The sequence below is a fragment of the Anser brachyrhynchus genome, assembly GCF_964034855.1.
Source record: "Anser brachyrhynchus genome assembly, chromosome: 1".
NCBI lineage: Eukaryota > Metazoa > Chordata > Aves > Anseriformes > Anatidae > Anser > Anser brachyrhynchus.
In genome coordinates, this window is record NC_137694.1 from 196773584 (window position 1) to 196798728 (window position 25145).

Consider the following 25145-nt stretch of genomic DNA (forward strand, 5'->3'; position numbering starts at 1 on the left):
GTGATTATCCAGTTTGTGCTGTCAGTACAGGCACTTTAAGTCCACTAGATAGGACCACTGAACAAATTTTCTAGAGAACAATTTCTGCAGGAAGTCTATGTGATCCAACAGGCATTACTTTATACACCTCTCTGCAAAGCCACATTCTGCTAAGTGGTCCTCGCTGACTGTTTGCCTCAGGCTGTTTTGTTTCATCAGTCATCCACACATGAGGCTATTTAGAAGTAGAGCATGTCAATACTATATGGCTAGGTGAAGGCCCTATATCATTCAAGAGGAAAAGATCACAACTGTTATTTTATGTGAATAATGTGTTTGGTTGCACAACTGTGCGAGAGGCACAAGAGCCATGTGAGTTACTGACCCCAGAGAAGCCCTGGGTGAAGGCGAGCAGTTGCTATCTCCCCTTTTGAGCTTTCATCCCATCCCATTACCTCATAGAGTAGACCGGTGAAAAGGAAAGAAGTTGCCAAGAGATCTGTTTCAGATTAGCTCCTTTGCTAATAACAGGAAAATGAGTACGTGAGCCAGTTACATCTGAGTCAGAGTCCGGCTCCCACCCTGCTCCAGGCAGGGCTCTTACTTGGCCTCTCACACAGGATGGATTCAGGGGAAACTACTGGGTTTGGACCTTTGGAGTGACTCCTAGGTAGGAGTTTCATCCCACACCCATGGCTGTGAACACTCATGGAGTGCCTATTACAGCTGCAGTTAGATCATTCCTAACCCTGCCAGTGCCAGTCAGGCTTTGGTTGATGGGGGCGCACCAACTGAGGCCCTAAGAGACAACTCCAGGCCCTAAAAAGCTCTAAGTGAATGAGCACAATGAAGCCAAAAATTAGAAATTCCTTTATTACAAGTGAGAGTATAGGCATAGTATTCTCTGAACTGTAAATAGATGGAGGAATAGCCAGATGGAAGTGTCGACAGCTAGCCAGCCAGGAACAGAACAGCTAATACGAGGCCAGGAGGATGTATAGAAAGAGGTCTGGAAACTTGGAAGACAATGGCAAAGGGGAGAAGATGAACAAATATATAGGAAGTGGGAAATGAAGCAGGAGAAGAAGGTAGAAAATATGAGGCTGCCAGAGACAGACATTGAACTACTTAAATGTGACATTAAAGGTGCCCACCCAGTTTTTCTGATTATCAAATTTCCTTTCTTATTTTATGTTTTTGAAGCTAGCACCCTGTACTGATACCACTCAAGCAGGCACCTTAGACAGAGAAAACAGTGTCTACTGAGCCACTTGTTTATTTTCTGCTCATAATGAAAGACTTCCTCTGGAAAATAAAGTTGCCAAGTCCTTTTCTCTCCAAATGTACCTGCACGGTACAGCTGAAGAGTTAGCTTTTCTTCTTTCACAAAATATTTTCTTTGGTGCTCATTAAGATCCACAGATTTTATCTGTAATTTTACAAAACTTTCAATAAAATATAGTTCAACAAAAGTTCCTTATATTTAACTCTGATCAAAGTTTTAGAAATCTTCATCATTCTGTCTGAAGGAAAAGAAAATAGGCAGAAATATTGCTTAAAGCACAGGGCTGTGGGCTCTAATTTCCTGAAATTAGTTGTATAGGAGAAGTTTTATTCCATAAAGCAAAATTACTTGTGGTTCAAAAAGCTAGCTCATGGCTACTAACAGAGGAAACACTAGTGACTTAATATATATAATTTATACCTAATTAATTTCAAAAGAATAATAAATGAAATCTGAAATGCATGCAAGAGTCCCTTCCTTTCAATCTACCCTTCAGCTCTAACCTTTTTAGGACAAGTTCTGTCTCTCAGCATATTGCTTCTAACTAATTTTGGCAGCTGTTGTAATATAATCAATCATTGCACAGTAGAATATAAAGAAAGGTGGGCAAGAAGATCATTATCTCACCCAACACATGCAGTCAAGATGTCTCCATTGAGGCCAGTCACTCAGTACTGCCTTTACAGTCAAAAGAGAGGAAGACACAGCCCAGGAAAGGTTTATCTCATAGAATCATAGACTCATTAAGGTTGGAAGAGACCTCCAAGGTCATCTGTTCCAACTGTCTCACTCTAACCCAAGCATTTAATGCATGGATATCTGAAATATGGTTTATCCGACCTAATTCTCTCCACTGCAGGTGACTTTGTATTTAGAGGACTGTGCTTTACACCCAAAGGCAATGCCAGCCATGGTGACAGCCCCCACGGCAGCAGAAAGCCTTCACTCCATGGCTACTGATGGGAATCCTCATGCTGCTCCACTCCTTGCTGATCCACAGTCAGAGGAAAACCATTTCATGTCACAGAGAGCCCACACAGCTTAATGGTTAAATTTATGGTAAAATTCTTGCTAGTCTTCACTAATTTTCCTCAATATATTAATATCCCATATTAAAAATCCAGTGGCATCCTGATCTGATTGTTCACATTCATTCACACCCTTTCCTATGCAGTTCATTGTTATCAAACAATTGTAATCTAAGGACCACAATTAGCATAGAGGAAATGAAATGTTTCTTGAGTTGCTTACAGATTGGTTTGTTTTCTTATTTTTTGGTTTTGCCAGGGTATGGCAGACAAATGTTTCTAGCTTTTGAAGGCATTCACACAGGATCAGCTCCATGCATTCATGGAAAATCATGTGGCCTGTGTTACCAGTGAACATTAGATTGAAATGCAGAAAGAGACATATTCCCAAGGTCACATGGATGTAAAAGAAGCCAAAATCAGCAGGACAGTCCCCACTTCTTAGGAAAGTACATCTGCTCCCTCCTACTGCACAACAAACAAGTGTTTGATGTGTTTATTACATTAGGATTTTTCCCCCTTCTTTGACATCTTTAGTAAGTGGTCAGACTTAGGAAAAAGTTATCCATCCTTTGGTTTCATGCCTGCTCCTTATGTGACTAAATGACCTAGTACTTCACAGACAAAATGATGTTTTTTTCTGCTGTGACAGTTTAGTAATTATCCCTTTCAAAACAGGATGCTCTGCTCATTACTGCTCTGTACACTTAGTCAGACTAAACTGCTTAGTGAATTTTTGGCTCTCTCAGTGGAGCTCTGTGAGACATAAACTGCAGTTGGTACAAAGGAATATCATGACACCAGAACAGAGACTGCCTGTTACCTGTTAAGGATTTGCCCCTACATTTATATCAAATTCTTTCTGGATTGGTCAACAAACATCACGGAAGTAAGGTAGTGAAGTGAGATTAATCCTTTTCCTTTGCATGCTCAGCTACTTTAGTTTAAATGGGAAGTTCTTTCTCAAATGCTAATGTCAATTTAACACTTACTTAAGAAAATTTGAAATAAATAAACAAACAGTGAAAATATTTTTATTTTATATTGTAATATCATTTAGTTTCATCTGCGACATGATCTGCCTTGTGCTAAGCCTTATACAGATAAGTGTGTAAGGCAAGGCAGAGGAAGTCTGTCCCAGAAGTTGAATATTGGCTGTGACATCTGGTTCTTCTGGCCTGTGGCCTGACTCTGCCATTTTTTCTTCCAGGGTGCCTGTGCAGTATGGGGATAAATGTAGTTTGCACCATATCAGGTATTCTTTCATGAGACCAAATGGGTTCTTTTCAGGATCAAAATGCCATTTCTCCAAATGGCAAAATGGGTTCTTCTCAGGATCAAAATGCCATTTCTCAAAAAAAAAAAAAAGGATTATATTCTTGATAGCAAAACTGGAAACAGTTAAGAATGTATCTTATCAATGCAAACCTTAAGATGAAACCAATGCTAATCTTTTTTCCAGGTCGTCACATAAAACCTACCTGAGACATAAAGTAGCTGCATGTGCAGAGGGCCATACCTCAGCAGTGCTTTTTTCAGGAGCACACCTGCAGCCTGAACCTCCTTGACAGCTGGCAGGGCGGTCCTCCCCATCTTCTGCCTGCCTCTGCTGAGGAAATCTATCCTTCCCTCCCTTTTAGGGGATTTCAAGAGAACAGAACTTCTTGTTCTTCTCTCACTTGGTTTTATTTTTGACTTCCTTTCTGCTTCTTTCATTTACCAAGAATCCAGCTTGAGGAACTGCACTGACTCCAGCTGCGATGATTCACACTCCCAACTTCCCGGCTCTTTGCTGAGTTCCTTTCCCCTCCATGGGAGTTCCTCAAGTTTACATGCCTGGCATAGTCCTTTAAGAGTACTTTCTTTTGGCTTGACTGGATTTTTTCCAGATTACCGCATATCCAAGACTGTAACAACAATTTGCAGGCAATATATTAGAAGAAATACCAATGTATTTACATCTTATTCCGTTTATAATTTCCATCTTGATAAAGGCTTCTCATAGAGACCACACATTGCACTTTAATAACCCAAAAGACAGACTTAGACCTTGAAGTGCTTTTCTAGACTACTTTTCTATTCTCTATTCCCTCTTAGGAAGGCATTTTGGGGAATCCAGCCATTTCAGGCAGATCTACTCCTGGTCACATTGATAAAGATGATGGCAGTGTATACTTGCAGAGTGCCAGAGAGGCTAGAGAGGCTACGTAGTCTGTCACATACAGATCCTAAAGAACAATATTTTGAATTAGGTTCTTTCTTTGCCCAATGAAAAGAAAAAAAAAAAAAAGAAAAAAAATACAAACAAACAAATAAATAAATAAATAAATAAAAAGAAATAGCCAAAGAGCCTTTCAGAGTCTTCATTTCTAACTTTTCAAAACTAGACTACACTTTGCAGACCTGGTTTCCCCTTCTGCTGTTGTTACTCAGAGGCATGCCACTTGACTATATTTTCCTGACAGGGATGCTCTAGTATCTCCTTGCTATAGCACTCAGCTTTCTGTACAGCTCAACTTACTCACACCACCTCTTCCCACTTATTCTACCTTGTGCTACCAAAAAAAAGCATGCATTTGATGGATTTCAAGAACTCCCTGAATACAAGCTAACCTCAAAAACTGAAGCTCCTTTTCCCATAACGGACAAACTGAAATGGATCCTCACTTCCAAGACCATTTGTTTTAAAGGCCACTTTCTCAAGTACAACAATTTCATACTCACAAGCTCAGGTAAAATGTTCTGCTTCTCCTAGGATGGAGTGGATTGCTCTAGTCCTGCATGCTTTAAAACACACATTGCAAATACTTTATAATTAGAGGGGATTTTATATGTCACACACAGGCAAAACAGGCTTCGTGTTTTCATGTTTTTGCCCAATTACAGCTTTATCAAGCTTTAGAGACACAAATTAATACATTCTATTTTAGAGTGAATTGATCCATAAGCTTCCATAAAGAATTCATAAATACAAAGTCAAAGTATTGTTCTGATCAATGTAGATTCATTGCAAGATTTTGGCATTTTGTACCAGACCTTTTGAATTCAATGGTGTTAGGCAGGATAGCATGAGTTGTCTCAGTTTTAAGAATGTATATTTTACAAATTTGGAGAAGGAGGATGTAAAGCCCCACACATAAGATGATAAAGAAAAAATAAAAAAAAAAATAAAAATTAAAAAAAAAATCAGCATTATTTGTCTGAAGACTCTGCCCTAAATATGCTTCATCTCTTCAGTGTCCCTCCGCTGACCAGCTTATGGCATTGCTGCTGATGCGGAGCAATGGAGTGTGCTTCATCCTGAGGGTGCCCTGGCTCAGGCACCGTCGCTCAGTGTCAGCCCTGGGCTGATAATGCATTCAGGAGAGCTGGAGTCTCTGCCAATTCCCCACTGTCCTTCTTCAGCCAAGTTCTAGCCCTTCCACTGGGGCCAAGGAAACAATGGAGCCACTTGACTCATAAAGTCCCTAAGAAACAGAGGATACAGGAGCTAAAAATTTAGGCAGGAACTGAAAGTGTACATGGGAATAAGAATGGGAAACTCTAGGTAGGCACTGAGAAGGCAGGAGAAAATCAAGGCAGAAGCAGGGAGGAAAAATGCAAAAAATTTTAACTACTACATAACTTGCAATTGAACTTGTCATGTTCAAATCTGCACACTTTCTTCTGCCCTAAAAGACTGTCAGCAGTTTCACACCTAATGTGCCTCCATGACAGACAGCCAAACAACTAGGAAATCACCGAAGGTTATTGTGATCTGCCAAAGTGAGCCATGCCGATACCTTATTTATGGTTAATATTGTCCCACAGAAAAAATTTTTTTCTTTTTTTTTCTTTTTTTTTTCTTTTTTTTTTTGGGGGGGGGGGGAGAGGGGTAAGGGTAAATGAATTCAAAAAAACATGAGAACATTGCAAAGTGAGGCATTCAAATGCAAAATCTAAGTTCAGCCCTCATGCAAGCATTCAGACAGCAAAGAGTTGCAGGTTTCATAATCATTAGAGTTCTCTCTCCAGTATCCTTAACTGACTCAATGCCTCGGATGAACAGTGCTGCCTCAATAACTGCAATTTATAATTTATTGCCTCCTTCCTCAGGAAGTGGCGAACTGAATTCTTTACTGTAGAACTACCCAAAAATATATCTACTTTGGGTCTATTGTTACAATATCTTAAACCATAACAGCTTGTGTACATTTGTCTACATAGAAAATTGCATGTAAGACTGAAGCTCAGTGAAACAAGAGAACAGAAATGGCAGAGGGAGGATTGCTTTTCATACACAGAGGTAGGTACAATCTGTAGGTACAAAGCTTTCTTCAGAAGCAAAATTTTTAAAATTCCAAAGGCCACAACGAGATTAATTTCTCAGAATCAAACAATTCCCAGGTCATTCCAAGAGTATAAATTAATTAATATTAAACTCCCAAGCCACTGAAGTGTTTTGAACATAGGTAGACAGACACCAGAACATAACTCTGCTGTACAGGGTCTGTAGAGAAAGTCCACGTTTCTGTGATGGATGAGAGGGAAGATGCTGGAAGATCCAATGGTCAAGTGGGCTGACAAGTCTGCAATCTCCCTTCTAAATGTATTGTGAACAGAAGTTAAAAACATTTTCTAGTGTCTTTGAATCAAGGGTGACTGGAAGCAGAAGTATTATAATAATCATAGAATCACAAAATCATTATGGTTGGAAAAGACCTCCAAGATCATCTCGTCCAACCGTCACCCAAAACTAATATTACCTAATAAACCATGTCCCTAAGTACCACAGCCAACCTTTTCTCAACATATCTAGGATGTAAGAAAGTTTAACGTAGGTGGCTATATATATATTAAAAAAACAAAAACAAAAATATAATAATCCTTGGGCAGTTTACCCAGGTTGCTGAGGACTAGGAGGAATACTTGATCCAGCTTTCTGGAGAACAGCAGTTGACAGGGACCTATTAGCAAGGACTTATTAGCTCTTATCTGTTCGTTAAAATGTTATATAAATATGTGCAAAATGCTGTTCTCATATTTAGAAAATTGTACTCAATCCAATACAAAATAAACCAGATACAATAAACCCTGCAAGATTGAACAAGGTCCATGTAGATCCAGAAGAGGCGACTCAATACCACGCTGAGGGCAAATGCCAGGAGAACTCTGCAGAGAGCCAGCATGGGGCCACCAGGACCTGTGAAAACCACAACTGTGCCCATGCTGGGGCCGGGCTGTCTCTCTGCAGAAAAGCTTAATGCACTTAAGAACCTAATTCATGAAAATGCTGATGTTTGTAGCACAAGATGGGTGTTTAGCAGCTAAAGGTAATAACCCAGAAATTAGGCAGAGTGCGAGGTTAAAGAAGGAAAACGAAAATCTCATTAAACATATCTGAAATTAAAGGGGGAGTTAAGTTATTACCAGCTATTAAAGAGGTGGATTGATGGAGCAAAGTGTGTTGTTCCGAGGTCCTGACACCCTCACTAGAGGAACAGCAGAGAGGTTTGGATTTGGGCTGGCTGTACCCTGCTCCTGTGGACTAAACCCCCTGGCAGAAGAGTGCTCCAGCTGTGGCTCTGGCATGCACTGCCCCATTTTACCTCGTCTCCCAGGAATACAATGCATCCCTCCATGACTGCTCTGCCCTGAGAGTCAAAGCATGGACAGTGGGGACAAACAGGAGGTTTTTACTTCAGAATGGCTCTCCTGTTTCTAGCCAACGTGGCCATGCAGACAGACATACCCTTAAAGGCTTTCCTCAGGACCCCAGAAGAAAGAAACCCACAGAGTGGTAAATGTTTATCAGCTTCCTGTGTGGTCCATTGAGGTCTCCTTGCAAGAGAGTATAAAGTGATACACTGGCTGTTTGAATCACTTCTTTCTCTTGGTAGAATTGTTGTGGTTGAGCTTAGTAATAACAATTATTAGCAAACATTTACCACCAGGGTTTCTGATTTATTTACTAATTCAAAATCTCCCATCAACAAATTTATCTTAAGGAATTTTAGCTGGATACCAAATTCTGCTCAAACACACCATGATGAATTCAAAAAAAAAAAAAAAGATTAATTATTATAATTAATACAAATTACAGGTTAAACGATAGCCATCTGTCAGCTTCCATCTTCACCCCCATTCTTTGCAAGCATTCCAGGGATGTAAATATCAAGTAGAGAAAACAACTATTTAAGCTAAAGGCCATGCTGACACAAGAACAAATGGGTATAAATTGGCTATGAATAAATTTAAGGTTGGAAATCAAAAAAAAGATTTTAGACATTACAACACTAAGTATCTGAAACACCCTTTTTATGGGGGCTTTGCAGTACAAAAATAAATAAATAAATAAAAAAGGCCTACTTCTAAGGCAGAGTCAGATAAGTTTAAGAAAAGCATGAAGTAATATGGAACTTGTCAGATAATGGAAGAAAAGCAGTCACTCCAGAAAGGCTCTTGTGGAGCCACATATGCGACAGTGCATACAGCCAGGTCTCCATATGTCTCAGGAGCAGGGGGAGCTCAAGCTTCAGATGACAGTGAAGTTTTGTAGCATCAGACACCGTTAACTGCTTTACTTTACCTGGCCTAGATAAGATTGCAAAGAATATAACTCAACCGTATTTCATTTGAAGTTTAAAACACTCAATTTTTGCTGGCAGCAATAGGACATACTTTAAACGCTTTTAAAAAAGTTTGCTCAGATGAGAATATTTGTTAGGCAGGTAAATCATAACCAACTACTGTAGCTTTGGACGTTGAAATACATCTCTTTTGTTGTTACCACTTTGTCCTTTTACTTTTTGTCATATCTTTTATATTACATATAGGTTATCGTTATACTGTGTAATCCTTCTCATAACTTTAAGGGACCTACAGAGATCTGAAAACAAATTCAGTACACAAGGCACCAAGAAATGGAAGTCTTTCATGGGCGGATGGTAGATGAAAATATATATACAATTGTGGAAAGCAAAAATTCCATTACACAGTTTAATTTAGGCAATGAGTAGTGAAACAATTTGTTTTAAATACATTTCTGAAACCATTTCTTACTCTTTTCACAGCCTTTTTACATATTAAAAACTTGTAATAAAGATTATGTAGTTTATGGAGCATATATATTAAATTATCTCCCATTCCAGCCTCTCCTGTAATCTTTTCAGCCCCCATCTTTTTTCTCTATTTGTATAATATACCTGTAATCTTTTACTTGCATTGCAATTTATTATTCAGCATAAGTAAAGGGATTGGACTTTCACCTTTAAAAAATTTACATGAATTATACCAAAAGAAATAGAATAACAGTTTTGTAGCTGCTAAGAGCGTATTGAAAATAAATAAAATATTTTTTCCTATTTAAAAATGCATGAAGTAACAGTTTTTCCTATGGGAAAACACCACAAGTAAAGAAAGGGAATAATCATCTAGCTTCAGTACAGCTATAGGAGACCAGATTTATTTGAATATATCCTACTTTTTGGATGGCTGCAATTTCATGTTTGTCTAATCTGCACCTATTCAGAAGATTTTTAAATTAGCAAATTCAGGGTCCAATACCTGATAAACAATATTATTCTGAGGAAAAAAAAAAAAAAAGAGAGAGAGAGAGAGAGAAATGTGACTGCCTGAACATTATCAACAGCTCCCAATGCTGGATGAAACATATCCCCAAACACCAAACAAATCAGAAGTTCAGAAGCTATCTTCATTACTCTATTATCTCAGAAATGTCAAGGGCAAGAACATGGCTTTGTACATCTATAATATTGGAAGTTAGCTTCAGAGTCTTGGACAGTTACAAGAATTTTCAACAACTTCCCTTAAAAATAAATCAATCAGAATTGTGGTTTTGTTGTTGTTTGTTTGTTGCAGTTGTTTCCACCTAATGTTCATCCAATTGGAGATGCTAGTCATCCCAAAGTCTTTGTGCTGAGCAGGACCAAGCCAAATATCTGTATGGGAGTTATAAAAATGAGAGAGCCAAACTTCTTTTCACTAAGGTGTAACGAGGAGCAGTAGCCACTACTGTGGCTTGGGAAGTTCAGCTTTTGCATCAAGGAAATCTTTTAACTGGTAGGCACCACAGCACTGAAGCACGTTATATAGAGAGATGGTGAACCTTCCTTGTTACGGGCTGTACTGATCTGGTCTAGTGTTGGTGACAGTCTCATGTTGAGTAGGAGGAGGGATGAGAATATCACCAAATCTTCCAGTTGATCCTCCAGTCAACACTGGTAGGGTTGTGTTTCCATATGCACTGCTGAACTTGGCTTGTAAAAATAACCATCATGTTTGTACCAGTAGGCCCTAGTAAAGTGTAAGGACTTCAGTCTGACGAAGTTCTTAAAAAAGGAAGATCCTGTATCATGTGATTTGTATTGTCCGCTATGTGCTCAAAGTTCTTCCCATTCACTGGTCAAAACAGAGAGGGCTGACAAGATGTGTTGAGAGCCTCAAGACCTGTGCTGACCCTGCATTGTTGTAGTAACCCTAATACTGAGGACAGTCCACATTCACTGTGAAGCAGAGGACGCAGGAGTCAGTTTAACCTGTCAAGTGCATGGAGCTGGATGTAATATGTAAACAGATTTTTTTGCAGTGATGATTTTCTTACAGCAAGTTTTCATGTTGCTCTGAACCAGTAACAGTTACAGTTGCAAGTTCATATTCAAAACCAAAGTAGTGAATTGTCTTTTACTTTAGAGAAACATAAAGAGGAGCTGGTAGTTGCACAGAAGTGCCGTAAGAGAGAAAGAACATCCACTGAGATAACAGTATCAAGGAAAAGATCTTACTATAAACTTTGTATGCTTAAAACATACATAACTACAAAAAGAAATTTGAAGTCAACTCTGAACAGGCATTCCCAATTGGATGAAAGAGAAGAATTTTAAAACATTCTTAATTCAAAATACATTGGAACTTCGCAGAGGAGAAATTATAGAATCACAGAATGGCTCTGGTTGGAAGGGACCTCAAAGATCTTCTAGTTCCAGCCCCCCTGCCATGGGCAGGGACATCACCCACTAGACCAGGTTGCTCAAAGTCCCATCCTGCCTGGCCTTGAACACCTCCAGGGATGGGGCATCCATAACTTCTCTGGGCAGCCTGTGCCAGGGCCTCACCATCCTCTGAGTAAAGAATTTCCTCCTAGCATCCAATCTAAATCTCCCTTCTTTCAGTTTAAAACCATTCCTCTTTGTCCAAACATTATCTGTGGTAGAAAATATTGTACTTAAGTACTTTTTGCTCACAGAAGTAAAGAAGCAGGTCCCAGCTCAGATATGAGCCAATCCTGCAATAAATTTACTTTATGATAAAGAAGTCTGTTATGGTATGTGGTACTAATTAATGACAGAAAGTTTCTGATTTGCATCTCTTTTCACTGAGATTCAGTGCAGCAGATGAGTTAATGCAATTTTAAGTGATGCAAGCATAAGAATAAAAACTGATACAGATGTTGCAATATTGAAATGTTAAAGAAGATTAATTCAGAGCTAATATTAAATTTAAATAGTTCAGTACTAAAAATTAGTAATTGTATTGTATTTTTTTAGGATACTTTGAGGTCACAACAAACAGAATTTGTCTACCACTGTCAGTAGTTGCTATGTAAGCAAAATGCCTTTTCATTAATTTTCCGAAGTCATTTTCAGATAACTATGTATTAGAGCACACTAATGTCCAAAAAAGACATAAAACTCACAAATATAGCAATATATTTTGCTACCATGTAAAAGAAGGTGATTAGGCACAAATAAGCAGGGAATAACTTCTTATGAATCACTTATGTAAGAAGTGATAATGGTTCAAATTACACACTTCTGCAATGCTAAGACTGGATCCAGCCTCTGGGAGCGGCTTACGGGGAATAAAGAGCTATTAAATGTGAAAAAGGATGGTAATTAATGGATCTTTATTGCAGGCAGCAGGATATTTCTTTTTCTTCCAAACTATATATGCCGTCATTTGATATTTAGATTGCAGACCACTGGAGGCTTCTCAAAGTTTCTGAAAATGTAGCAAAAATATAGGCTAACAGTTAATAGTCTTCTACTGCATACACCACCTACATGAATTAAGATAATTTTGGACTTTGATAGAATAGCATTTCATTCATCGGGTCAATACTTAGTTGAAATAACATTTGAACCATAAAGCAAGGACTACCTTGTGAAGAGGAAGGCATAGAAATCGGTACTTTCCTGATGGAAGTTTTCATTGAAATTTGAAAGCTTTGTAAAGCCCAGACATTTAGCTTCTCGAAAACTCAACCCCCTTATTAAACTCCATTTAAATCCCCCTGCATTAAACACCTCCTGCCGAAGGTTCCTGCAAGCCGTTTCTCTATCTTCAGTCCTTGTGCTTAAGAGATTATGTCCATCAGTGTCAATGGCCTCATTATGGGCAAATCCTGCACTGGCAAGAGGTGTGCATGACCTGGGAGTATCAAGGAAAGCATTGCTTGATGCACTGTCAATGTTAGGAGAGGCCAAAGTGACCTTCAAGAAAAACACTTCCCCATTGAAGTCCTGTACAACACTTCACTTCACTGACGATGCATTGTGAAAATACAACTACTTTCCTAGCAGATGGTTTCAAGTGGAGCAGGGGGTCTTTGGGCAGCCTGGCTGAATGTGGTCACAAACACCTGGACACCAAACACACCTTTGCCAGAGAGATAAGAAGAAACTCTGTGGGTTTTGTCTCAACCAGCACAAAGTGAGGGGAGGTGCTGAGTCCTCTCAGACTAGAGCAGGTAGGAGTTTCACTGCAAGTAGTAGAAACACCCTAGCATTTCAAATTTGACTTCACAGTATACTGCTGTAGATAATTCTACAGCAAGGGGTAGAACTATGACTAAATGGGCCTTGACTGTAATAAAACACAGTGTGGTACACACATGCTGAATGAGGAAAAATAAAATCAGAACTTCAACATCTGCTGCTGTCGCATAAGGAGCAGATTCTTATAAAATGCAAATTGTCTCGTATTTCCATGCATTTTTCTCTATATGATATTTACTCCAGCGAGGATCTATCCTGTGGAGTCTGGTGTAGAAGAAGCTACAAATGAACCAGAAAGAGATCCCAGGGGAGGATCTCCTGTAACAGAATGCAATGCAAATTCACCCAAAAGAGCCAGCCAGCACCAAGATGAACATTTCAGTAACAAGCATCAGAAACAAGCCAGGGTTGTGTACAGCAGCACACCAGAGCAGTTTAAGGACTGTGACTGAGAGAGAAGAGTAGTCACAGTACCACAGACGGTTTTTATTACACGCTTCTTGTTGTTCATCAGAAGGCACTTAATAAAACAGATCAGCAAATAAAACACAGAGTTTACAGTCATAGCATAAAACCAAATAAGCAATAAAAACTTAATGCTAAAAGATATATTTTCAGCCATGGCTCTGAGAACGCAACAGGCTGAGCTCTGTGCATTTCAAGCATAAGGATTTCAGAGGAAGTCAGGAATGTGCGGTCTGAAAGCTGTTCTGCAGTTCCCATGGGTGAGACCAGGAACAGCTCTGCATCTTATCTTAACAAATCTTTGTAGTAAAGCTGCTGTAAACGTAACAGAGCAAATTCTGCTTTTAACCATATTCCATATGACCCCGCTAACTACAGCAAACAAGCTTGGTGTGTCAATGAGAGCAAATTTTGGTTGAAAGGATAGCAATTTCTTCCAAAAGGCAAAATGACAAGCAAGCTGCAATTGCATGTCTGTTATTCTTTCTACCCCAGCTACCTAGGGCCAAAAATGTAGGTGAAATCTCATCATCAGAATCAGCCAACTAAGAATAATTTCAGTCTAAGCTGATGTGACCATGTATGGCTAATGATTGCATTTCAAAATACCACTAGGAGGAAAATAAAAGCAAAGGCAAAACTGACTAAATGATACAGAACTCTTCTCACTATATTACCTTAGTTCTGTGTCAAAACAGAGGTTATTTTGGGCAAGTCAAACAATCACTTCTCAGGGTCCCTTCCAGTTCTCCTTATTTATAAATGTACAAAATCTATAAAATGTAGATCATGCAAGCTTCATGGAGTAAAGCACTTCACGATCTCCAGATGAAAAGTAATTTGGAAAGTAGATTATTATTTTAGATACAAAAATGCCATATCTTAATGCAAGGCAAGGGTAATTTGACTGCTGTTGGAAAAAAAGGGAAAGCAGCAAGAAAGACTACAAGATGATTTAGGAAAGCAAAGACCCATGCCCTCTGATTTAACAAATGTATATGTGTCAGATATAATAACACTAGCAGATTATGGTCCATATGCTTTAATAGTAAAGGCTAGAGTTTGTCTTGTTGACAGTGATTGGTCTATGGTTGATTTAATGCAGGGATGTAGCTCATTTAATGAAGTGCAACAAAAGATAAGGCCTAAGAGATATTCCAGAAAGAATATATACATATATTTATTGCAGTAGTGTCATACAAACAGGCAAGTCTCTTAGAGTAAAACCATCAGTTTAGCTGGAACAATGAATATGACCTATATTAATGACTACCCATCTCTTGCTACCCTTGAAATTAAAAGAGAGATGAAGCACTGTAGATAGAATATGCTAAATTCAGACACAGGTCTGCTGCATCTAGGGACAGAATTTAATGTAATTTACATCACCTTCCAGGCCATTTACCAAAAACATTCTACTAATAGATTTTGACACTGTGACCAAATAGGCCCATAAGTATCTGTATTACTGGATAATCTTATGTGCATCTAAAAATTATTTGCACTCTTCCTATAGGATAGTTTATTAGTTGAACAAATAAATCTGTATGAAGAGCAGGTTTTCCAGTTCACTGTGAATTTCAGTCTTTTATAATTTAGTTTCAGTCCAATTCAGACACTTTTTTTGTTTTGTTTTGTTTTGTTTGTTTTCTAAATTATTTCCAGATATCAATCATCTAAAATGATCGGATGGTAAAACAGATAGTACTATTTGGTAGGAAATGCTGAAAAAGTATTATCACCTCTGAATATCTCTCAGTCCATCTCATTTTTTCAAAATAAAGACGTCCCTTCCACTTTTTCAAATGGCCCAATCTTGAGTGTCTGGTCCTGGAGGTGGTTCACAGGACCAACAGCTCCCAAGCTTTGTATCTGGACAGAGTTCGTCCCCACAACCCCACACAGTGCCTGATGCAGAGGTGGTTCCTGAACACTCATTTCCACAGCTCAGAACATGGTAAGACTCAGCCTACATAGCCAAGGGCTCTGATAGCCTGTAAACCCCTGGAGTCCACCCAGATCCCTGTTGGAGAAACATGGCTCTCCAAACTTCATGTCAGGGACAGGGAAATCTGAGACAAGTACCTGAAGTGCATTGAGCAATGAGAAAGCAAATTTGATTGAGCAATGAGAAAGTCCACAAACATCACTTCAGGCACAATGCAATATTTTCATCTGTCTTTACCCCATGAAATTGCCCTGTTTAACGAATACAAATGTATTTTACATAAAACTGACCTAATTTAAAGCAAATTGCAACTTCTTATCTCTGATAGAAAATTCCAGGAAAAGATACCAAAACAGAAAAATAATTTCATGTTAATAGGAAATCCACTGATATATTGCTGGTCCAAGGTGAGGAGGATTCACACATTTAACGTGAGAAGACGGCTGGGGGTGACAAATGTTAATGTAGGTGCCTTCAGGAGGTAAACAGATTCACAGATTCAGCTAACCTTTGCTCTAACTACAACCGAGTCCCAGCCCTGCATACTACCTGTAAACACCTTGAGCACATAAGCTCAGCATTACCGCCAAGGATAACCAGTGTTATCCTAGCAAGGGAGTTTGGCTATGGGGTGGAAATAAGTGTACTTCCAAGATCCGTCCCTGCACAACTCAGGCACCACAGGCACCATTTTGCTAATTTTAAAGCCTTGATCCCGTTCTCCACACCTAGATATCTTGTGAAATTGTGATGGCCTACCTGGCCGTCAGCTGCTGGTCTTGGAGAATGTGGACATCATTGGATGTTACAAATGCCCTTGGGTTTCTCAAAGCACAAAGTATACGCAAATATACACATCGTAGATTTCTGAGGTTGATAAAATGAATCCAAATGGATAGGTGAGCAATGAGCCATGACAGCTGCTTTTATTGATGTACCCACAACAATAGAAGTTATATGTCTGAACAAACAGCACAGAAGAGAGACAGAGAGAGAGAGAGAGAGGCTGTTGGGAGATCTTAGCCACTGCAAATTTAAAGCCAGCTTTCTGTAAATGTTCTTTTGTTTTCATTCATCTATTTAATCATATAGTCAGGTAATATCTAGCACATGTACAGCCTATTGCCATCATTTGCTATGAAAGCATTCAAGGCTGAGATACGTGGGGACAAGTCCATCTTCTCAGGGACATAATTTTAAAACCCTGCTGTGAGATTATTTTCCACTTGTCAACAAAGAGCAGCAAACTAATAGCTATGTTTAAATAGTAGCTGCATGTTTCTTCCAAAATTAAATAGCCATCCCCCAAAGTGACAAAGTAGTTTAGTGGTATGCTACAAAAGGTGTTCATCAGTAAGGAGCAAACAGCAGCAGAAACAGCTTTCAGAAGCTGAGTCCTTAGTTATAAAAGGCGAAAAGGAAAACATGGTAATATCTTCCCCCATACGGTTCTCGAAGCTTTAATTTCTCTGTGAGAAAATAAATAAATAAATAAAGTTTGAAAAAAAAAAAAGGCAACAATAAGAAACATTTTGTACTATTTTTTTAAGTTTAATCTTAGGAAAAAAAAAAAAAAAAAAGGTTTTATCTGTATTCAGACAGCTCCTACCCTAGGCCCTCCACCTTGAGAAACATCCAGGGAGTGTATGTGGTGTTGTTGTGGCTTTGCTCCAGCTGTCATTGCTACATTCATTGAAAATGCAATGGGCAGCAGGGATTCAAACGCTGCCATGAGAAGGATACCCCCTACCAAGCAACCCTTCCCAAGGGTCCTTGCTCAGGAATTTCTCACTGGCAGCACAGGTGGCAGACACAATGTTAACAGGTGCTCAGAGCAGCTACATCAGATGTCCTACATCTTTTGTGTGGTCTCGTGGACCCCCTCACCAGGTTTGTAAACCCCAGTTTGTGTCCCACTTTTCCGGCCCTGCTCAGCTTGTCACAAACTGCTACACAAACTCTGGTGCTGATTCTGCTATCTGTATGTGGCATCTCCATGCTCCACCTAAGGCCAAGCCAGAGACTGAGCCCACGTTGGTGTCAGCCAGCTCCACAGAGAGGGGAGAGGTGGAGCCAGCAGAGAAGCAAGGACATTGAGAAATCCTCTGTGAAAGGAGTTATGAAACGCAAGAGAAAAGAAGGAAAGAAATTGGAAAACAGAAGCCAGTATCTCCTCATCATTTTATTTGCCTGCTACCCTGAAACCCTGCCCTGATTACCTCTGATTCCTCCTACCTCCCTCTGATTACCTCCAGCTGCCCACAGGGCACTATTAACAGGTGAGATAATCCAGCCCAGTACAGCATGTGTCAACAATACAGAAGTACTTACTGTTTATTTCTTACCTAGGTCCACCAGTGCTGCTTTGGCATTCAGACACTGGCTTAACTCTGCCTAGAAACCTTAGGAAAACCTGTAGGTTCCCCTATGGCAGCCAATGTTAGTCCAGCCTTCTCCATCAGCATGCTATTTAAGCCAGAGCTCAATGCTAGAGAAATAGCCATGATCAAAGAGGAGCTTCTCAGCAGCATGCCATTTCCTTGCTTTCTGTCTTCTCCTTCTCGATAGATTTTATAGACATTCCAGTGGCTGGAGCTTTGTTCATGGAAAATGGACTCCAGGACCACAGCTGAAACTCAGTTACTAAACCAAATTCTTTTCCATAACAAAATGACAAAAATTTCAGGCAAAAGGAGATGTAATTTGCTACATTTGGATCAGCTCAGTAGGGGAAAAAATCAAGAACAGGAGACTGAATTAACTTAGAATCAAAGTGGCTTTGAATTAACTATTCAGTACCTGAGGAAAAACCTTAGTAGGTTGAAAGCAGACAGCAGACTGAAATCTCACTGTGATTGTAGTGATTTAATTGAAATACTGACAAAGATTCTTATACAGTGATTAGCAGCTGTGGACATCTCAAATGTGATTGACCATGATCAGCTTTGTCCGTCTCCAGAAATAAAGCTTTCACAGATTCTTGCATCTCCTGCACCCCTACTTAGAGAGGCTCACAAAATTCAGTGTTGGCAACTGCGTCCTGTCCAAGCCAGGTCTGTGATGGCCTGGACAAGCTCTGCCACTCCTGTACATAGTTATGTGACACACTGCGAAAGCCGAAGAGCCATAGGGTGCACTGGAAACAGCATTTTGGAAATAGCAGAGGTGGTCATCTAGGAGTCCATTAAAGACAAAAGACCTTCAGGAAAAAGTCCAAGAGCCCCAGGCACACATATTTTCAATATTTTTTAAAGATATTTAGAAAATGTTCCAACCGACAGCATTCTGACGAATATCTGAGAGAATCCAGCTTCCTGGAAGCCAGGGCACTGCAAGATGGCTGCCTGGGGTGCCTGTGCACAAACTCAGTTTTGCAGCATGTTTACCATGGACACGCATATACTTGGATGAGTTTAGGAAAGAAATTGTGTAGTGGAGATGTACTGCAAGACTTCATTTTGTGGTCAGCAGGTAACCAACCTAGAAACTTCCTATACTAAGTTATTCCTACATATTGCATCAACTAAACAGGTACATATCACAGATGGCAGAATTGAGAGCAATTTGTTGTTTTATGAGTTGAGAATATGTGCTCTTATACAAGGGTTGACATTCTCGGTCAGATTCTGCTCATAGGATCACAGGGGAGCAGCAATTTATTCTTATTTTTTATTTTTACTTTATTTTTGTTTTAGTTTTAGATTAATAAAGATGGGAAAGAAGCAGACGTCATTTTAACCTGTGATAATGTAAACAAAAAGTCAGTGGGAAAGATTTATAGAGAAATATCAATTGCAGTGTTCACAATAATGAAGTGGATTAATACAGCAATTAAAGTTCATCAAGTTGAGTAATTGCTGGCAACTGGCTTTATTAATGATAGAAAGATCTGAAAATTCCACAATAAAAGTCTCTGCAAAATACAGCTTGCCTCGTCTCTCTGAGGATTTCAGGAGGAATGAAAGAGAACAGTCCTAGTTTTCTTACTCAGGCCAATCTTGCAATGTTACCTTCACTCAAAGTGAAAATCCAATAGATTTACAAATATAGGTGTGATAATTTCATTGACAGCTACTCATAGGAAGTATCACTATCACAGAGGAAATTCAGTCCTGTCCTAATTAAAGGTCATTTCAGGGTTAATATTATATTCTCACCAGACCTTCCATGCAGGAGTAAGACCAGAGAAACAGGTTATGAACCCATTGTGCATATAAGAAAGTCTTATGAGAGACTCTGTTTATGATTTATGCATCGTTTTATGCCATTAGCTCTCTAATCAGTTTGCAAACAAATATTCTGAATGCACTTAACACTCACAAGATGGGCATATTTAATAATACAGGCTACTTCTATCCTGTTTCTACAATTGGGATAACAGCTCTTAATTATATCATTTCCGATGTTGAAATAGTTCAAGTAGCATGACTGTGGGTACACTCACCTTGAAATGCAGCCTCCTCTTCCCCCAGGATTAGAGCAAAAACATGACTATCGTGGTAGACATACGGCACAATGACTACAATTTATATAAGGCAGGAGTACTGCAGAATATACCCTAAATGCATGTGTTTGAAATCCCCATAGTACATAAAAGGATATGGAGAGGACTGCCCCAGTTATTTCTAATGCTATTTGCACTTTCAAGAGATGCTCTAAAAATGTAATGCCTGTTAAATCACAGCAAGGGCTGTACAGGAAGGCCCGACCAGCCTGGTACCTTGCCTTTGACATAGGCCCATGGCGGGCAAGACAAGAATATAAGAACAGGGCAAATACTGAGCGATACTTCCTGCAGTTCATCCTCCCACTTCGAGCAAACTCAGCTGGGGACTTCATGATCCAGAGTTTTCTTCTTCTCCTTTAAGTCTTGGAGCAGTGGGGCTCCTTTCTTCATTCCTGAGGATGGTTCCACTTGAAACCCAATCACTTCTTGCTCTTTTATATGTGTGTCATATTTGTATGCATCTATACTGGTCTTCTCTTTTCTAAACCAATGAGTCCTTTGTCAATTTGACCTCTCTTTATAGCCATGCTATTTTACACAGCTTCTCAACGTGCCATCCTTCTCTAGTTAGCTTACACTGTGGTCAGAACACTCTGGTAAGGATGAGCACAACTGAGAAAACTCACACACCTCAGAGATTGCAGCTGGCTTCCTGGGCACAGATTTATGAAAAATCATGTAAGAATGATGAGGAAAAAAAGGTCTTTATTTTCATTCTTGCTAAATCCTTCTCTCCCAAGAAGTCATGTCTAAGACCCATGATCAAGTTAAGTCTTTGATCTTCCACCAAGATGCCCTGCTGCTGAAAATTTTACTCTTAATAGCCAGAATTTCCCAAAATATAAGGCATGGGAAACAATCTTATGACATCAGCAGCATGAGCAAAATGCACAGCAGTGAGCTCTGCCTCGTGTGTGCCTTAACAACTGGTACGTCCTGCTGGCCAGATGCACACTGAGTTTGTAAGCAGAGATTCATATTAATTCATTTAATTTCAAAGGCTTGGTATTATTTCCGTTTTTGCCTGAGTGTACACTTTTGTGCTTGACCAGTCTATTCATAGCTTGCACTGTCATGCAAACAGTGGACAAATCTTGAAGTCCTCTCTTTGTGCAATTGCTTCAATCCATTGCCCCATCCATGTGTTATGTCTCCGGAAGGAGATTCATGCTGAGCCGGCGTGGCAGCCTCCAATTCCTGAGGGCACATAAAATGGCAACAGTGATTACTGGTTTAAGTAAATATAGCAACAGTGGCGGCAATGCAATCTATTCCCACAGTGAATATAATTTAACATCCATGTTCGGGTGCTTCCTGTTATCCATCAATTACTGGATCAGCAAGAAGGAGCATACTCAGAGCCACCTGGGTAATTGCACTGCAGATAGCAGTTATGGCTGTTTAAGGAGTAGGCGAGTCAGATGGTTAAAAAATTAAAGGAAAGCAAACAATTTCTGTCTGAAAATCTTAGATTTTCATCTTTCAGCATAACATCTAAATTATTAAAAACTTAAAAAAGAATTTGTTTCTGCTTCAGTCAGAATTTCTACAGCATGTGCCTGGCAGCTGCAGGAAAACAGAGGGAGTAGAAAGATCAGCTGGATCTGCCTCTGTCAGTGACAGTGTCAAGTCCTTATCTACAGACCTTTTAAAACATCACACAGATATGTTTCTCTCATTCAATATAAATGGGGAAAAAAAAAAAAAAAAAAAAGACTAACAGAGAACCAGAGAACCAGGATAAATTTGGGAAAGCGAAACTAGGAGACAAGTATCAATCTCCTTTTCAAAAAAAAAAAAGATTTTTATTGCAACTAGAAGAGAAGGGGTTGCAGGGTTCTTGCAATTCAGGTTACACAACCTAATACCTACAGTAACTGGTATCATACAAGGACATCAAATGTCCTACTCCCTCATAGACAATCTTTATGTATGCTAATGTATTCACCAAATCAGTTACTGTGAAAATAAGTCCAAAAATGGCTTCCAGACCCTATTTTGTAGAACATCTCCTCTTCTGCCAAACCCCACATAGCTGCAACACTGACTTGGTGAATTCAATATTGGCTTAATTTGTAGCAAACTAGAGTTTCAAATGAAGCTCTATTCTTACTATGCTTATAACAAAGCAGGAGGGAGTTCTTCTCACCCCTGGGGCAAACAAATAGCAGAGAGGGGACAAAAAAAAAAAAAAAAAAAGGGGGTGGAAATGGAAAAATAACACCAAAATTCAAATAATAAAAATTCAAATAAACCAGCAAAAGGCACATCCTTGGCTCCCAGCACACATCCTATCCTTTTTCTGCTGTTTGTTTAAAAAAAAAAAAAAAAAAAAGACTTATGAAAGCTTCTTACAACAGTTCTCAGAAATGTTTTAAAATTGGAATTATTAGGTAAGTCTCAGCAATCAAGCAATCTCTGCCAGATGTCCGTCCATTAAAGTAATAAAAAAAATTCTTGCTTACTTATACTTCACCTGTATTTTTTTCACAGAATTCTCATTCCTGTTGATTATTGGGGTTTCAGATTATTGTCTCTAGCATGATCATTTTTCACAGGTTACTCACTTTGCTGTTTCCTTTTCTGATGTTTCCTTCTGTTTTCACTCAAGTTTTAAGGGCCATGCAATGCTCCAGCTTCTAGCTGTACACAGCAACAATAACCATAGTTAGTCTTCCATATTTATGGACAGTGTAACATCCTCTGTGTTTTTAAATCATATCTTCATATTAGAAATGTTTGTATATGTGTGTTTCAGCATAGCCAAGATTTTCCTTCACAGCTATAACAGGAATCATAGAATGGTTTGGGTTGGAAGGGACCTCAAAGATCACCCAATTCCAACCCCCCTGCCGTGGGAAGGGACGTCTCCCACTAGAGCAGGTTTCCCAAAGCCCCATCGAGCCTGGCCTTGAATGCCTCCAGGGATGGGGCATCCACAGCTTTTCTGGGCAGCCTGTGCCAGGGCCTCACAACTCTTACAGTGAAGAATTTCCTCCTAACATCTCCCATCTTTTAGTTCAAAACTGATCCCCTTGTCCTGTCATTACCTTTCCATGTAAAAAGTTGCTCTCTATGCGTTTTATTAGCCCCCTTTAAGAACTGCAAAGCTGCCATGAGGTCTCCCTGGAGCCTTCTCTTCTCCAAGCTGAACATCCCCATCTGTCTCAGCCTTTCTGCATAGGAGAGGTGCTCCAGCACTCTGGTCATCTTTGTGGCCCTCCTCTGGTCCCACTCTAACAGTTCCACATCCTTCTTGACCTGGGGGACTCAGACATGGATCATAGTATCACAGTATCACAGTATCACAGATTTCTAGGTTGGAAGAGACCTCAAGATCATCGAGTCCAACCTCCGACCTAACACTAAGTACTCCACTAAACCATATCGCTAAGCTCTACATCTAAACGTCTTTTAAAGACCTCCAGGGATGGTGACTCCACCACCTCCCTGGGCAGCCTGTTCCAATGCTTAATAACCCTTTCGGTAAAGAAGTACTTCCTAACATCCAACCTAAAACTCCCCTGTCGCAACTTTCGCCCATTCCCCCTCGTCCTGTCACCAGGCACGTGGGAGAACAGACCAACCCCCACCTCTTTACAGCCTCCTTTAAGGTACCTATAGAGAGCGATAAGGTCGCCCCTGAGCCTCCTCTTCTCCAGGCTGAACAAGCCCAGCTCCCTCAGCCGCTCCTCGTAAGACTTGTTCTCCAGACCCCTCACCAGCTTGGTCGCCCTTCTCTGGACTCGCTTGAGCACGTCCATGTCCTTCCTGTAGCGAGGGGCCCAAAACTGAACACAGTACTCGAGGTGCGGCCTCACCAGAGCCGAGTACAGGGGCACAATCACTTCCCTAGTCCTGCCTGCCACACTGCTTCTTATGCAGGCCAGGATGCTGTTGGCCTTCTTGGCCACCTGGGCACACTGCTGGCTCATATTCAGCCGACTATCAACCAATACTCCCAGGTCCTTCTCGGCCAGGCAGCTTTCCAGCCACTCATCTCCCAGCCTGTAGCTCTGCTTGGGGTTGTTGCACCCCAGGTGCAGGACCCGGCACTTGGCCTTGTTGAACTTCATACAGTTGACCTCAGCCCATCGCTCCAGCCTATCCAGATCCTCCTGCAGAGCCTTCCTGCTCTCGAGCAGATCGACACACGCACTTAGCTTGGTGTCATCTGCAAACTTACTGAGGGTGCACTGGACGCCCTCATCCAGATCATCGATAAAGATATTAAAGAGGACCGGCCCCAGTACCGAGCCCTGGGGGACTCCACTAGTGACCGGCCTCCAATCAGATTTGACTCCATTCACCACAACTCTCTGGGCCCGGCTATCCAGCCAGTTTCTAACCCAGCGAAGCGTACGCCAGTCCAAGCCCCGAGCAGCCAGTTTCTTGAGGAGAATGTTGTGGGGAACGGTGTCAAAAGCCTTACTGAGGTCAAGGTAAACCACATCCACAGCCTTTCCCTCATCCACCAAGCGCGCCACTTGGTCATAGAAGGAGATCAGGTTCGTCAAGCAGGACCTGCCTTTCATAAACCCATGCTGACTGGGCCTGATCGCTTGCTTGCCCTGCAAGTGCCGCGTGATGACCCTCAAGATAATCTGCTCCATGAGCTTTCCTGGCACTGAGATCAAACTGACAGGCCTATAGTTCCCCGGGTCTGCCCTGAGTTCCCCGGGTCTGCCCTGAAATGCAGCTGGATGCAGCACTCCAGCTGGGGCCTCAAAAGGGCAGAGCAGAGAGGGACAATCACCCCCCTCCACCTGCTGCCCACGACTCTGTTTATAGAATCATAGAATCATTTAGGTTGGAAAAGACATCTAAGATCATCAAGTCCAACCTTTAACTTAGCACTGCCAAGTCCACCATTAAACCATGTCACTAAGCTATATATCTACACATTTTTACACATTTTTGAAGACCTCCAGGGATGGGGACTTAACTACTTCCCTGGGAAGCCTGTTCCAATACTTCACAACCCTTCAGTGAAGAAATTTTTCCTAACATCCGACCTAACACCCCCTCACCCCCCGCATCAACATAACTCAAGGCCATTTCCTCTTGTCTTAAAATCTTAAGACAAGGGGCTGTTGATATGGCCCAGGACGCAGTTGGCCTACTGGGCTGCAGGTGCAAACTCTTGGTTCCACCAGAA

At 40.4% G+C, this 25145-nt stretch overlaps 1 long non-coding RNA gene across 2 annotated transcripts; it reads right to left on the reverse strand.

Moving 5' to 3' along the window:
- Positions 1-1875: 1875 nt before the first annotated feature.
- Positions 1876-17805, reverse strand: LOC308181770. 2 transcript variants are annotated; one of them, XR_013941570.1, is made up of 4 exons: positions 17090-17805; positions 16240-16441; positions 3774-4199; positions 1876-3598 (listed from the first exon to the last, which is right to left on the reverse strand). It is a non-coding gene; the product is annotated as an uncharacterized lncRNA (long non-coding RNA). The 2 variants fall into 2 exon arrangements; XR_013941571.1 differs by having other exon boundaries at positions 1876-3643.
- Between the last annotated feature and the right edge of the window lie 7340 nt (positions 17806-25145).